We start from the raw sequence: 16355 nt of genomic DNA, 5'->3' as shown, positions 1-16355 counted from the left end.
CAACTAAAATGGAGCCCATTGCACTTTCTGAATCATCCACATCTAAATACTGCAATGTGCTCCATTTTAGTTGATCACAATATCTGTAATTGATTAATCAGATCAATCAACTCAATACTGCAGTTTTAGTATTCAGCCCCAAAATGGAGCCCATTGCACCTAACTGGCTTCCGGGCACAATTCCAAGTATTAGTAATTCGTTCATTTATTCATTACATTTCTATACCATCCAATAGCCGAAGCTCTCTGGGTGGTTCACAAATACTAAAAACCTTTAAAACACATTATATGTAGCAGAGAAAAAACCATTTACATACAAACGTATAAACAGACAGCACACACCGAGACACACATGTATCTAAACAATCAACAATAAGAAAATCCAGGGCCTGATTAAAACCTCATCATATTCTGCCAAATGCCTGAGAGGAAGGTCGTAACTGGGCACCAAAAAGATAGCCATGCTGGTGCCAGGTGGGCTTCCATTGGAGATCATCCTTTGAAGGAGGCACCTGGAGGAGGGCCTTAGATTATGAATGTAATGTATGGGTTGGAACTTTTTTAAAAAAATTGTAATTGGTGAAACTTAAAAAAAAAAGTAAGTAACTTGCCCAAGAACTTAACTACAAGGAAAGAGGTGGGGTCTGAGCTACAAAACACAAAACCACTCTGTTGAATCACTCTGTAGAAGATGAAAAGTTCTTAGACAGAACGGTGTAATTACAGCAGCAAAGCAAAGTACAGAAGCTAGAAAAACAACAGCAAGGTGAGACAGAAGAGGAAAATGCTGAGGGGAGGAAAAATGAAGTAGACGATACTCCTTGGAAAAGGGTGACAGGAGCAGAAGAACTAGACGCCACTCTGCACCAGTGGAAGCAGTGGAGCTGTGGAACCGTTTTCAAGTTGAGGATGAGACTGGAGGACAGCCTGCAGAGGAAGAATTACAAGGGACCCCGCATGACAGCGAGCAAGAGACTGAAGGTCAGTCAAGCGGAGGCAATGAAACCAAGGCCTACAACAACAAGAAGAGAAGAGTAGTAGTAGTGGGAGACTCCTTGCAGTGTGGGATTGAAAACCAAGTATGTCGCAAAGACCCGTGGACTTGCCAGGTATGCTGTCTCCCAGGAGGATGGATTAGAGATGTGACGGAAGGATTGCCTACACTCATAAAGACCACTGACTTGTACCCCTTTCTTCTGATCCATATGGGAACAAATGATACTGCCAAGCAAAGCTATGAAGAAATCATGGCAGACTTTGGGAAGGAAATTCAAGAGCTTTGGGACCCAGATAGTTTTCTCATCCATCCTTCCAGTAGTTAGAAGAGGGATAGAAAGGGAAAGAAAAATACTCTGGGTGAATGACTGGCTACAAAGGTGGTGCTGACGTGAGAGATTTGGATTCTGGGATCATGGCATGGGCTATACTTCCTGGAAGATGGAGTATTCGCAGTGGAATGGTGGCATCTCAGAGGGGCTGGGAAGAATGTGTTTGGCCACAGCATGAAGAACTTCATCAGGAGGGCTTTAAACTGAATACTATGGGGGAGGGAGATGTAAAGTTGGGGGTAACAATGGAAAAAAGCTCATGCACCACAATGGAGAGAACAGCTCTAATAGCACCAAATAATAGTTTTCAAAAACATGTAGGAAGAAAGCCAAACTATACAGCACACAGTCTTTGATGTCTATATATTAATGCCCAGAGTATGGGAAACAAACAGAATGAACTTGAACTCTTAATAAGTGTAAATGAAACTTGGTGGGATGACTCTCATGACTGGAAAACAGCAATTGAAGGATATAACTTGTTTAAAAAGAACAGGAGGAATAGAAAGGGAGGTGGGGTTGCACTATATGTGAAAAATACATATATCTGCACAGAAATACAGGAGGATGAGCTTGGTAGCCCCATTGAGAGCATCTGGGTTCAAATAAATGGAGCAAAGAATAAAAGGAACATGGTGGTCGGAGTCTACTAGCAGCCGCCCAATCAAGGAGAAGACAAGGATGAAACTTTTAAAAACCAAATTGCCAATGTTTCAAGGAAGCATGATGAAGTAGTAATGGGGGACTTCAATTTCCCCCATATTTGTTGGGAGACAAATTCTGCAAAACATGGCCCCTCCAAGAAATTCCTGACTTGTGTTGCAGATAACTTCCTCCTACAGAAAGTGGAGGAAGGAACTAGAGGATCGGCGATCCTTGACTTGATCCTAACTAACAGAGATGACTTAGTGGATCAAGGAGCAGTTATGGGAACTCTGGAGGACAGTGACCATGTTACACCCTGGATTTTGGGAAAGCCGATTTTAATAAATTTGGAACAATGATAAGTAAGGTCCCATGGCAAGTGACGCTAATGAGAAAAGGAGTCCAAGATGGGTAGGAGTTTTTAAAAAAGGAAATTCTAAAGGCACAATTACAAACAAGTTCAGCAAGAAAAAAGGTGGAAGGCAACAGAAGAAGCCAATGCGGCTTCACAAAAAGCTTAAAGATGACCTGAAACCAACAAAAAAAGGACACATATAGGAAGTGGAAGGAAGGCCAAGCTACAAAGGAAGAGTACAGGCAGGTAGCACAGAATTGCAGGGATGGTATCAGGAAGGCTAAAGCTGAGAATGAGCTGAGGTTAGCGAGGGATACTAAAAGCAATAAGAAGGCTTTCTTCAGATATGTGCATAGTAAAAGACAAAGGAAAGAAATGGTGGTTCAACGATTCAATGAGGATGGCAAAACGCTAACAGATGACAAAGAAAAGGCAGAGGGCCTCAATTCCTACTTCAGGCTCAGGCTTCTCCCAAAAGAGGGTCTATGACACGCCTGGCAAAGGCGAAGTACAGGCTCAAGGGGCAGGATTGCAGCTTGAGATTGACAGGCAGATGGTCAAGGAACACCTAATTACTTTGAATGAGTTCAAATCTTCAGGGCCAGATGAACTGCACCCTAGAGAAATAAAGGAACTGGTAGAAGAGGGGTGAAGTGCCAGATGACTGGAAGAGGGCTACTGTTGTTCCTATCTTCAAAAAGGGCAAACAGGAGGAACCTGGGAACTACAGACCAGTCAGTCTGACATCAATCCTTGGGAAAATTCTGGAGCAGATGATAAAGCAATCCATCTGTAAGCTCCTTGAAAACAATGCATGGTTACACGAAGCCAACATGAATTTGTCAAGAACAAATCCTGCCAGACGAATCTGATCTCATGTTTTGATCAAGTAACCTCCCTTGTGGACTGTGGGAATGCTGTGGACATAATATAACTCGCCTTCAGCAAAGCTTTGGACAAAAGTGTCCCATGATATCCTGATGAGCAACCTACCTCAAAGTGGGCTAGATGAAACAACAATCAGGTGGATCCATAGTTAGCTACAGAATTAGACTCAAAGAGTGCTATCAATGGGATGTTCTCAAACTGTGGAGAGGTAACAAGCGGGGTGCTGCAGGGCTTAGTCCTGGGCCCAGTGCTCTTCAACATTTTTATTAATGACTTGGATGAGGAGGTGCAGGGAATGCTTATCAAATTTGCAGATGACACAAAATTGGGCAGGACAGCTAATACCCTGGAAGACAGAAAAAAATTCAAAGTGATCTTGATAGGCTGGAGCTCTAGGCTGAAAACAACAGAATGACATTTAATAGGGATAAATGCCAAGTTCTGCACCTAGGAAAAAGAAACCAAACGCACAGTTACAAGATAGGGGACACTTGGCTCAACAGTACTACAAGTAAGAAGGATCTTGGAATTGTTGTAGATCACAAGCTGAATATGAGCCAACAATGTGATGTGGCTGCAAAAAAAGGCAAATGCTATTTTCAGCTGCATTAATAGAAGTATGGCTTCCAAATCCTGGGAAGTACTAGTTCCCCTCTACTCAGCACTGATTAGGCCTCATCTGGAGTACTGTGTCCAGTTCTGGGTGCCACATTTTAAGAAGGATGCAGACAAACTGGTGAGGGTTCAGAGGAAGGCAACAAAGATGATCAGGGGACTGGAAACATAGCCCTATGAAGAGGGACTGAAAGAACTGGGCATGTTGAGCCTTGAGAAGAGAAGACTGAGGGGAGATATGATAGCGCTCTTCAAGTACTTGAAAGGCTGTCACAGAGAGGAAGGTCAGCATCTCTTCTCGATCATCCCAGAATGCAGGACATGGAATAATGGGCTGAAGGAAGCCAGATTCCAGCTGAACATCAGGAAAAATGTCCTGACTGTTAGAGCAGTGCGATAATGGAACCAATTACGTAGGGAGGTGGTGGGCTCTCCCACACTGGAGGCATTCAAGATGAGGCTGGACAGCCATCTGTTGGGGATGCTCTGACTTGGATTCCTGCATTGAGCAGGGGGTTAGACTCTATGGTCTTATAGGCCCCTTCCAACCCTGCTATTGCTTTCCAGCATGGCAACCTCCCAGATTTTAATAGAATTAAAAAGAAAAACCCTTAAGAAATAGAATTAAAATCAGGAGGGGTAGGCAGCCTGGTGGGCACCAAGAGAGGTTTCCATGGTCACCATGATAGAGACCCCAGGAATAGCAGATGCAATGGGCATACCAGCTGAAACTGGTAAAAAGCACTCCAGGCCACATCCAATATTTGGGACCCCCGAAACAAAGCTCAGTCAAGGGGAACCCCCATGCTATGAACCTGGTCCTTCAGAGTGTGCAGCCCTTTCCCTATCCAACCAGTGCACTGGTTCTCCCACTAGCATCGCTGTCTTGTCTGGATTGAGCTGAAGTGTATTCACCCTCCCACCTCTCCTTACCAATTCCAGGTATTTTACGGAACACTCTGGTAGCTAATGGAGCTGTTGAGAGACAGGCATAAAATGTTCACATCAGCTTATACTCATCAAAAGATGAGCAGCAGCATTTTGAAGTAACTGAAGTATAGCCAGATCTCACTTCACTTGGAACCAATGAAAAGTTAGCTGGTTAATGCAACCGTATGATACAGTCACATGTGCTTGCAAATGGATGTGTTGCATTCACATTTTACATTTTAGGTGTATATTTAAGAACAGAATGTTTGGTTAGGAAACAGCCTTATAAACTTGTTTTTATCATTGCTGTCTACATTCTGCCCTCAACAGTGGCTTTGTACAGGCTTTGATAATTTTAAAGCTGTCCAAATGGCATTATTATGAAGAAGAGGAAAATTTGCTGGTGCTGAAGCCTGGAGGAGGAGGGGGGGGGGCGGGGGACAGCTTCCATTCAAAGAGCTTCCATGCCCCCTGGTGGAAAAACATCAAAATAACCAACAAGTGTTGTCTTCAGATTCTTGACAAAAAGACAACCCACTTTTTAAGCAATCAACCAAGAGATTAACTCACTTTAGGAAGCATAGATTTGCAATGCTGGGATTCCTCTACAATTCTGCCATCTTAAGTTATCATCTCACCTAGTAGAGGCATAATGCAATCATATACCAAATAATTAACACAAATAATAGTGGGATGCTAACGACAGATTAAAATATAACCTTCTCGTATGGTACTCGTTCTATGAAGCGAAATGGAAATTCTTGGAGCCAAACCAATATGTTTGTATAAATTTAGTCTATTTACCCTTAATATGGCATGAGCAACCCTACTCAGAAGTAAGCCCTGCAGAGTTCAATAGACTTTACACCAGGTAGGTTGGACTGGCTGGCACATCAGTTACCCATTTAAAATTCCCAACTTACTCTGCTGTCTCTGAGGGGCCCTTTAAATGTTAACCTAGCTGTGTGGGAGACTGTTTTCCATGAGTAGCTTCTGTGTAGCTGTGAGAACATTTAAGTGATCCTGTGATGTAGGCAACAACTACGTAAGGACAGCTCCTAACTGCAGAATCAGCACTCAGCTGGGAGAAGGTGTGAGCTCTCTGGGAAAGTTCCCTCACCCCATGTGGTTGGGTCATCAACATTATCCCAGCTGCACATAGCTAGAAGCACATAGCTACACTGAAGCAGAGCTTTGACAGTGAGGTACGAATGAGGTAAGAGCTGAAATAGGCCCGCTTGCACATCCTGTCCATCACGAAGCAGCCGTGGCTTCTCTCTCCTACAGTCTCAGGGACCTTGTTGCTCATAGAATGGACAACTTGTGCTCTCCAGATGTTTTGCCCCAGTCAGCATGAGCAATGGTTAGGGATACTGGGAGTTGTAGTTCAAAACATCTAGAGGGCACCAGGTTGGGGAAGCCTGGAGTAGGGCCAGCTAATATGACAGAAGTATTGGGCAACAGGTTCTAGGAAGTATTTACAGAATTAGGAGTCTTAGTCAACTCAGATGACTGACAAAGACAAATGATCATATATGTGCATGTGTATGCACATGTATGTGTGTGTGTGGGGGGGATTTCCCAATTGCCACCAGTCAATATCATTGTATGAAAAATTCTTTCAGGACACCTAACTGCTTCATTGCTTCAACATGGAGCATGCAACTAAGATATACCCATCAAACCCTTGTTGTGCCCCGCTACCTTTCTGGCAGGATCAGCCTAGAACTGAACAAGGCTGCTGAGGTAGGAAAGACCCAGTTTCTGGACCTAATGCTTATGAAGCTCAAGGAGAGTCAGCAGATACCTGGCAATAGTCCTCCCAGGACCAATGCATTATATTACTGCAGCCTACTTACTGCAGAGTTCACTCTGCGTAACCAATGCATAGGTAGGCTGCAGTAATATAATTCACCAGATGCCCTGTCTGCTATTTTATTAGCTAGAAAAATGTGTAATTATTAAGGAAGACACCATGCCAAGTTGCTGTACGGATGAATTTGATATAAGCATCTAATTAAATAGCAATAGCTCATAGATCTCACAGAATCATAGGGTTGGAAAGGGCCTACAAGACCATCAAGTCCAACCCCCTGCTCAATGCAGGAAGCCTGATTCCCAGGATGTCTCCCATCCAAGTACTAACCAGGGCTGACCCTTTAACTCTATTCTGCACTATTACGATGGAAAACAGTTTTAACATAGTTATCCCCTTACCAAGTCTGTCTTGTTTTCCTACTCAGCTGCTCTTTCTGGTTTAGATCTATTTTCCAGGGGAAGCACATGTAAAATTAAATTTGACTTCTAATAATTTGTTTTGCTTGCACCATATCAGAATTACTAATGGCTTGAAGTGATGGCACAGAATTGTGCAGAGAGAACGAGTGAAATTCAGCGCACGCTCCCTCTTTTTTAAAATTTCAGATTATTTGCTTTTATCTTTTATTTATTGTTTGCTGAGGTTATTGAAGCAGGACCCTGGCTGATGTAACAATACAGGAACAGGGTCAAGAACCAGAGATGATCACAGACCAAGTTATTTCTAAAAGCAAATTAGGCTCATAATAAGCAAGAGGGCCTACATTTTTAAAAAGCAGATTGAGAATTTGGTAGATTAGGAGACAAACTAAAAACATAATACAGTAGGTACTGTGCTTTTGCAAAGCTCCCATTCAGTTCAGTGGGGCTTATCAGTGGGTTGTATGCTAAGGCAAAGCTTCCAATTCGTTTCAGTGGGTTTACACAGGAGAATTTACCAACAGGTTGTATGCTAAGATAGGCACACCATCTAAAAGCAGGCACCAGAGTCCAGGGCAACCTACCTCACAATAATGGCAGTGCTCAGGTGTTTCCTGTATGCCAAACTGACATAATCCAAAGCAGACCACACCCTGAGCAATCTGGCCTATAACATCACATGCAGCCTATAACACCACAGCAAGTTCAATGAGCAGGAAAACTTTTGCCAGAAGCTTCATAATTGCCTCAAAAAAAAATCATATATAGATATAGATGAAAGGTAGAAAAACTAACAAAATATTTAAAATATATTTTAAGCTAAACATTTTGGCTTCCGCCCTCATCAGTAGCTGTGCTGTGTTAACCTTAACAAACCTTTACCTTAAGACTGACGGCATCCACAGTGGATCCTGAGCTTCCTTGCTGCTTTGCTGTTGTGTCACTTTACACCCTCCCCTTCTGATTTAGTGTGTAGTTACGTAGCTTTATGGACAGAATTGGTCGGGTGGCACGTACCTTAGACTGGTGATTGTATGCAAGCCTGAATTTGAACTGAAAACCACTGAAGATGCCCTCACCCCCCACACCCCACGGTTGAAATGTGTCTGGCTATGTATTCACTACTTTTACTTAAAGCAGCTTCGTTAGGTAAGTTTATCAACAATTTCATCTGAAGAACAATTTTAGATTGTAGCTCTTGAATTGTGTTTCGACACAATCAGCAGTTTTTGTCTGTCTGATAGCTCAATCAGTTATACTTTCTGTATAATTTAATATATTTTTGTACACATTTGATAATAGAATATTACAGCAATTTTACTCTGATTTTATCTTTTTTCTAACTCTATGGTCTGAAATGGTCTGTCTATGAAAGTTGCTTTGTGAAGACCATTTCCTGTAATGAGATGACTAAACCCAACACTGCCCGGAGTTCCTACCCTTCTCTATATCCCTCAAGTCACAAGGATCCTCAAGTTTATATCCCTGCCCGTCATCACTCCTTCAACCTTGTTGGGATTCTGCATGTGCAGGGTGGCACAGAAGTGGGCATGGTCTACACATGCAGCAGAATAAGGTAAGAGGATACAATCCTGAGGCAGTAGTAGAACAGACTGTAACACTTCCAACTATCTCAAGGTTTTACCACCTCACATTGCACATCAACCAAGGACACTGGACAAAAGGAAGTGTCATCAGTGTAATGAGGGAATCCAACTCCAGATCTGTGCGTCACCTCATCCAGCAGAATCATGTACACATTGAGCAGCAGGTGGGCAGAATGACACAAGGGAAACACACAATGTCCTACCTGTGGGCTTCCCACACACATCTGGTTAGCCACTGTGTGAACAGAATGCTGGACTAGATAGGCCTTTGGTCTGATCCAGCATGGCTGTTCTTATATTCTAAGGGACGTTGTGTGATAACAGAGAGAAAACATCTATCTCCCCCTAGGATTGTTTTGAAAGGGCTGTGAGGGAACACTCCATCATAAATGGTCTCTAAGGCCACAAATACAGTCAATAGGGCACATGTTTCCTATCAATGTCCTGGAATCAGGGACACAAATGTCCCCTTGGAGCCATGGCCAGAGAGGAAGCTGAGATTTTGAGAATCTGATAGCTCTAGAGCATCTGTCTTTGACAAGAAGTGCAAAATGATTCAGGATGGTGAAATCCCAGGCAAACTCTGAAGATGACCAAAAGGATCTCTCCAAGCTGGGTGAAAGGGCAACAAAATGGGAATCGAGATTCGATGTAAGCAAGTGTAGTGATGCACATTGGGACAGACGTCTTAACTTCAGATATATACCATTGAGCTCTAAATTGGCTGAAACTACCGGGGGGGTTGGGGGAGGATTTGAGATCATGGTAAAAAGTGAGCTGATGATGGGAACAGTGTGCTGCAGAACTGAAAGGGGCAAATTTGGTGGGGGAAATTATTAGTAAAGGGTTTAAGAATAAAGCAGCAAAATGTATACCACTATATTTAAATCGGTGTGGCCATATTTGGAATACTGTATGCTGTTCTGACTACTGCATCTCAAACAGGATATTTGAAAGGTAGAAAAAGTACAGGAAAAGAAGAATCTGCAGTCCTGATGTCAGGATTGATTCTGAGCACAGGGAGACAGTTAGCAGCTCAGATTCAGAGGAGGAACAGCCAGAACCAGGGGATGCATTTTCCCAAGCCAGTTCAGATATTTGTAGGCGTGTTTCTCAGGGTACTAACTACCAGATGGCCAGGCCCTTGCCTCCCCCTTGCCCCCCTCTGTGAGAAACTGGGATGAGGAGGAGTGGGGGCTGTGACCTAAGAGATGCTAGACTACAGTGCAGAGCTAAGAGGGAAACATCAAGGGCGGAGCTCAGATGATCGACCCGGTTAGCGATGTGCGAGAGGCGATGTAGGGAAGCATCACTGGGACATCCCTCCCTAAGTTAGTCTGGCCAGCAAGCCTCACTGCAAACTGTAGGCAACGTTGATGTTCCCATTTGAATCCCCTGGAGGCATTCCTCTGTAGCCTGAGAGTCTTCAAGGAGGTAATGAACCTGTTGATAATGAATTAAAGGCCTGAGACTGAAGCCTCTCTATTTGTGTGGGTGAGTGCATCAGGAAAGAGGGGGCCCAAGGGAAATGTGACACCTGCAGACCATCAGCTGGCCCCCGATGAGCTTCTAGGCTTTTTCAGAATTGCTGCTCCACTAGTGGAAAGGACCTCTGCCAGCGGAGTAGCTCACACATACGTAGCGGAGGCTGTTTCTGCTGCAGGAGGAGGTCAAAGGGAACTGAGCACATCAGTGAATGCCATGAACTTACCAGTTCCAAAGCTCCCTCATTCTCCTGACACATACCCAGAAAGCCTCCCCCCACCAGCCTGGAGGTGATTATTCTGTCCTCGCCACCCCCATCCCCTTAGTGTCAATGAGAGGGGTGCAATTTTAAAGGGCTGAACAGGGGAAATAATTTTAAAAAATCAATATACACTTTCCAGCACCTTTGTTCCTCTGCCACAGAAACTCCCACTACCAGTTTAGGGTTGCGCTGTGATCCTGTGTACATTTAGGATTGCTGCTGTGATCCTATGTACACTTACTTTAGAGTGAAACATGCAAAGGATTGGGATTTACAGTGATTTAGGGATTGGAGAAACTTCACTATGGAGAAGACTAAAGTACTCAGGGCTTTACCTTAGTAAAAAAAAAAAAGAAAGATGGCATCAGACTGAGAGTTATACAATTAAGTGTGGAGAGTGTGAGAAGAATTTCCCCCCTCTCCTTTTATACTAATACTCAGGATCATGGAATTAAGGCTCCAGTACTATCCACATCTACTTGTGGATAGTGCCATTCAACTCGGTGAATCTAAGAGATATTCTACATATTATGCAGAATGAGTTGGTAGTCTTAAGATGGCAGACTTCTAGAATGTATCCGTTTAGACTGCAAGGGATCCTATTTTTCATGCTCTCAAAGTTGGGAAAAAAGCTCTTCCTCTTTTTTGTAAACTAGCCTGAGAGAGAGGTTTACCACAGTCCTATATCAAATGTGTTATGTGTATTTTTTCCATATAGGTAGCATTCAGAAATATGACACCACCCCATCAGATGTCTGAAGTGCCAAATTTATTTAATTTCTATCCCACTTTTCCACCCATAACAAAAATGGTGCTCAAGACGGCTGACAATGAAATCCCAATTAAACGAAAACCTTAATTAATAAACACAGCATAAAAATAAATTAATAATACAATTTAAAAGACATAAACAGCCCCAGTCCATAAAACCGTCTTCTGCAACAGACCAACGTATATGCCAAAAGCCTGCCAGCATTAAAGCATATTTTCCTGCCACTAGAAGGACAACAGAAAGGGACCAAACTAGCCTTCCTTGGCAGGGACCTTTGAAAGCGTGGGAGCAGCCCCTGGGAAAAGACCCTCTCTTTCTTGGACCTCCATCAAATCTGCCTCTGATGGGGGCAGCACCAAGAGAACAGCCTCCCCCCAGGCCCAAGTTTTTGCCATCTCAACCTACACTGTCTGTAGAACAGGTCATATTTCCCAAGTAAATATGCATGGGATAATTCCAGATACACACTAATCCATCTAATCCAACACTTGGTTTCTCCAGCAACAGCCAGAAGTGCCAGGAAGCTCATAAGCATGGCATGAATGCAATACCCATTCTGTTTGTCCTCGGCATCGGGTACTGCTCATGTCCGGCTTGCAGGCTTCCCATAGTCATGAACGTTTTACACTACCCTCAAGGATCAGAAACAGCATAACTCTGAATACCAGACCTTCATCTGATCCAGACAGGCAATGTCTCAGTCAACCTTTCCCAGAACAGTCAATTTAAAATACAGCTGTGTGCAAATGACCTCTCATCATTCTCTACCCTATTTGTGGACAGAGAAGTAGGGGGCACAATTTCACCAAATTTCTCCAGGAGGAAGAGGAAGTATCTACAGTTTCTCACAGGTATGGTTCTCCATTGGCAGGGGTTGTAGCCCTTTTTGTTCTTAAGGGGTTGGGGGGATTTTGCTCTGCATCTCCCCCCCCAATTTTGCATCTTCCTCCAGTCATTTTGGGGCACTGTGGGGGCAGGGGGGAGGTGCCCCCACAAAAATGGTGCAGAAAATTGGGGGAACATTTTGTGGCCTTTTATTTCTGGGGGGCAAGGAAAAAAAAACTCTCATGAGCATTTCTGAGAAAAATGTCTTCTGATAAGCTCCAGTAGTCATTTTCAGGGTTCAGCACCTTTCCCAGGGTCTTCCAAATGTTACATTTCTGAGGAGTGATTGTGGTAGGAATGTACGAATCCCTTACCTTGTTCTGCTGATGGTCATCCGCAGTGGGGGGGAGGCAATCCGTCCCTCCCCCCAGAATCCTGCTCGGCCGGCTCCACTCCGCGGCAAGGCTGCGGAGCCGCCAGCCACAGCTGGACTTCCAGCCACTGCCGGGCTGCAGCCACAAATGGCGGCCACTACGCCAGCCGCCATTTGCATCCCTGCCAAGCCGTGATAGGCTACGTACTTACGTAGCCTATCACGGCTTGGCAGGGACGCAAATGGCAGCTGGCATAGCCGCCACCATTTACGGCTGCAGCCCAGCAGCGGCCGGAAGATGACCTAGAGCCGCCGCCGCCAGGTACACTCCATCCCGGGGGATTCTGCGGGGTGGCGGGGGGGATTGCCCCATTCCGCCACGGACTGGAGTCCGTGGCAGAATTCTCCAACATCCCTAGATTGTGGATACATTTTGCCCCTAACGCAGATGCTTATAATCCCACCACTTTCCTGAAAACCCTGTAGCAGGTGGGCTGGGGGTAGTGTTGTGTCCAGCTCCAGGGAAGAAGTGGAGCTAGTGCTGTGCCAAAATCTGTCCTCCAGTCTTCTGACTTTTCTTCTCCTATGAAAGAAGCTTCCATTATTTTCTGCCTCATTCTAAGGGCGTTTTATAATTTATTTTGTTGGTATTTTCGAGCTTGCCTAATCAATGCAATGTGGCTGAATCTGCCAAGTGTGTGTTTTTCTTTCGATTACACATCTCTCCGTTGCTCTGCAGCCTTCTAAGCTGCCTGCATTTCCTGATCTGAAATTGGGAGGAATTACCTCATGGTGCTTTCCCTTGGACCCCAAGGCTGAATCTACACATAGAAGTTATGCTGTTATCATACCGTTATTATAACTATTGGTGTCATGTGTACCAATCGCTATGATAACAGTATAACTGCTATGTGTAGATTCAGCCTAACTGAAGTGCAGGAAGCTGAGGAGGCTAGAGGCTGCCAGAGGGATGATTGTACAATGAAAGACAGGACACTCACAGCTGCTCCTTGGCCAATTCATTAGTAAGGTAAGCACAAGAACCCCAAACCTAACCCATGAGAATTTCGCTGAAATGTGTTTTTTTAAATCAAATTGAATGAGAATGGTCAAAAAATGTGGGAGAAATTTTTGGCACAGCGCTATTTCAAAATTCAGGTCCTTTTGCTTTATTTTCAGCCCAAGAAACACATTCCAGGTGGCTGTACCTTCCTCTTTACTGCTGCTAATCCACTGAATATGTAGAAGTTGAGACACATCATCACTACTATGTAGAATCAATTTACCCTCTTGACAGTTATTAATAATTCCCGCACCAGAAAGCATGGGTTGCCTCCTTCCCCCATAGCATTTCCTGTTTTAAAATGATAAATGGTAAGTATTCTATCACATTAAACCAGGGTTAGGCAATGTGCCCTGCTGATACCTGTGATTTGTTTTTAAATACAAGTTGTTTTTCCGGGTGGCTGAGAGTGCTTTAAAGTGAGTTTGTCTCCAGCTGCCTGCCATCTTTATTCTGCAGAGAAATTCCTTGGAAGATATAGGCCAGCAGTTTACTTTCAAGTGGTCTCAGCTGCCTGGGGGTAGGGATGTCAGAGAATTTCGCCACGAATCTCAGGGAGGCCGAATGCCAGCGCATTTGGTCCCCCGAAATCAGTGGGGAAACGGTCTGCCCCCCCCCCCCCGGAATGGGACTTACCTTTGGCGAATCTCCCTGGCAGCGGCGGCTCTGGCAGCGGTTCGGCGGTGGCAGCGGCGGCGGCCGGTCTTCCGACCGGCCGCCACCGCTGCCATTTCCAGTAAAAAAAAAAAACACGTGATAGGCTACATATTTACGTAGACTACGGCGAAAATAAGGGGAACATAAATAGCGTAGCATCTATGCTATTTGCGTTCCCCTTATTTTCGCCGTAGTCTACGTAAATGTTTACGTAGACTACACGTGCCAAAATAAGGAACGCAGATGGCGGCGCCCATGGGCGCCATTTGCGTACGCGTGGGGTTTTTTTTCCCACTCAGCCGTTATAGGCTACATAAACATTTACGTAGCCTATCACGGCTGACTGCAGGGATGCAAACGGCAGCAGCTACGGCCACTGCCATTTGCATTCCCGGCCGGCTGGGATTCGCGGTGGGAGGGACGGGGCGCCTCCCCCTTGGCCAGAATTTTTTTGGGGGGGAGGGACAGGACGCCTCCCCCCCGGCCAGAATTTCGGGGGGAGGGACGGAGCGCCTCCCCCCCACCGCGAAGCAAATTTCGTCAAAGGTAAGTGACTTTCGTACATCCCTACCTGGGGGTGGGTATGGGTACGAGGAACAGACTCCATTGCTACTGCCTGGCAGGGCAATGCTATGCCTGGGGCCATGGGGATGCAGCACTGAATCTATTTCCCAAAGCCCTGAATCTATTTGCTAGAGCCCTGAGTGTCCATTGGTGCCAATGGAAAACATTTTTTTCTAAGACTATTTGGCATGCATTTTCAAATTGTTTCCATTGGTTTGGGATGATCGGGGGCATGGTGCAAATTAATTGAAGAAATTATTTTGAGATTTGGATGAGAAATTAATTCACCAGCTTTGCCTTCTGCAAAGACTAAATAAATCCTTGTAATTATTTCTAAATTTGCATATTTAGATATAAATTGGCATATGAAGATTGTGTTCTATGGGCCTGGGCCCCAAATCTTTTAAGCCCCTAGCAATGCTCCTGCTGCCTGGTAAGGGGGGAAACTTGGGGATAGCAATATGGCAACCAGGAGAGGTCTGGGGGCAACCTGACAGAGGGATGAAGTGAGGAGACTGGGCGTGGGGGGTGACCTGGTGAAGGGGAGGAAGCAGGAAAGCTGTGGAAATGGCAGGGGGAGGAAGGCCTGCATAGCGATCTGACTGGTCTTGGGGGGGCGTGTAATAGAAAGGGGGCGTATTGGAGGGGATGATCATGAATGAGAGAAATGTGTGGAGCAAATGGACCTTGTGTGCTGGGAGTATAAGGTGAGGGAGTTGGGCATTGAGAGGCATTGATCCTGAATGAGAGAACTGTGGGCTCAATGGAGTGGGTTTGTGTTTTGGGCTGTCCCCTTCTCTGCCAGCTATTCAGGATCTTGGGCATGTTTCTTGTTTTTCAGCCTCTGCAGTTTGCCTTCTGTGAAATGAGTTTGTTGGAACAGGAAACTGTGGGTTCAAAGGAGTGGTTTATGCTCTGAGAATCAGTCACCACCTCCACCTAGTATTGAAGTTTGGAGGCAAATTACTTGCAGTTTATCCTCTCTAGTTTGCCTTTCTGTGAAATAGGTGTTTTGTTGCTGGCAGCAAAAACAGCAGCTATTTTATAACACCCATGACATTTCCTCAAAATTCAAAATGTGCACCCCAGTCCAAGTACGTTGGACATTCTTGTACTAAACAACTCTAAATAAGGCTTCTTCTTACAAATACTTAAACACTTAGAATGGTTATGTTCAAGTAAAATCCCTTGCAGATACTTCATTGCAGATTTAGTGCTTGAACTCTTACTTCCCAATGAAAAGTAAACAAGCAAAAAGCCTGAAATAGTAAGTTGTCATATACCAAGTCAGACCATGGGCCAATCTTGGTCTCAGTATTGTCTACAGACTGGCAGCACCTCTCCAGGGTTTCAGAAGGGGGTGCTTCTCACACTTGGGAGATGCCAAGAATTGAACCCGGGACCGGGTGGTAGAGCATATGCATGCCATGCATATGCTCTACCACCGAGCTATAACCTGTATTACATATTCTGATCTCAGGTATGCTCATTTGGAAATAAGCCCCATTGGAACTCCCATGTAAGTGTATAAAGGAGTGCAGCCTAACTTGTAAATCAAGCCCACTGAGATAAATGGGAGTTACTTTGAAATCAACATCTTCAGTACGGGCTTGTCAATATTTAATCGCCTCACATCACACACCCCATTGTTAACGGCTACGGCTGAGTTTCCACTGCCTTATTATTCAGCTTTTCAGAAAGGTCATCACAAGCGCAAAATTAAAACGGGATGGGGCAAGGGCAAAAAA

Source organism: Heloderma suspectum, chromosome 1 (genome assembly GCF_057233095.1).
Source record: "Heloderma suspectum isolate Gila_16-S chromosome 1, 16-S_ref, whole genome shotgun sequence".
Taxonomy (NCBI): Eukaryota; Metazoa; Chordata; class Lepidosauria; order Squamata; family Helodermatidae; genus Heloderma; species Heloderma suspectum.
Note: the sequence above shows the minus strand (reverse complement) of the source record.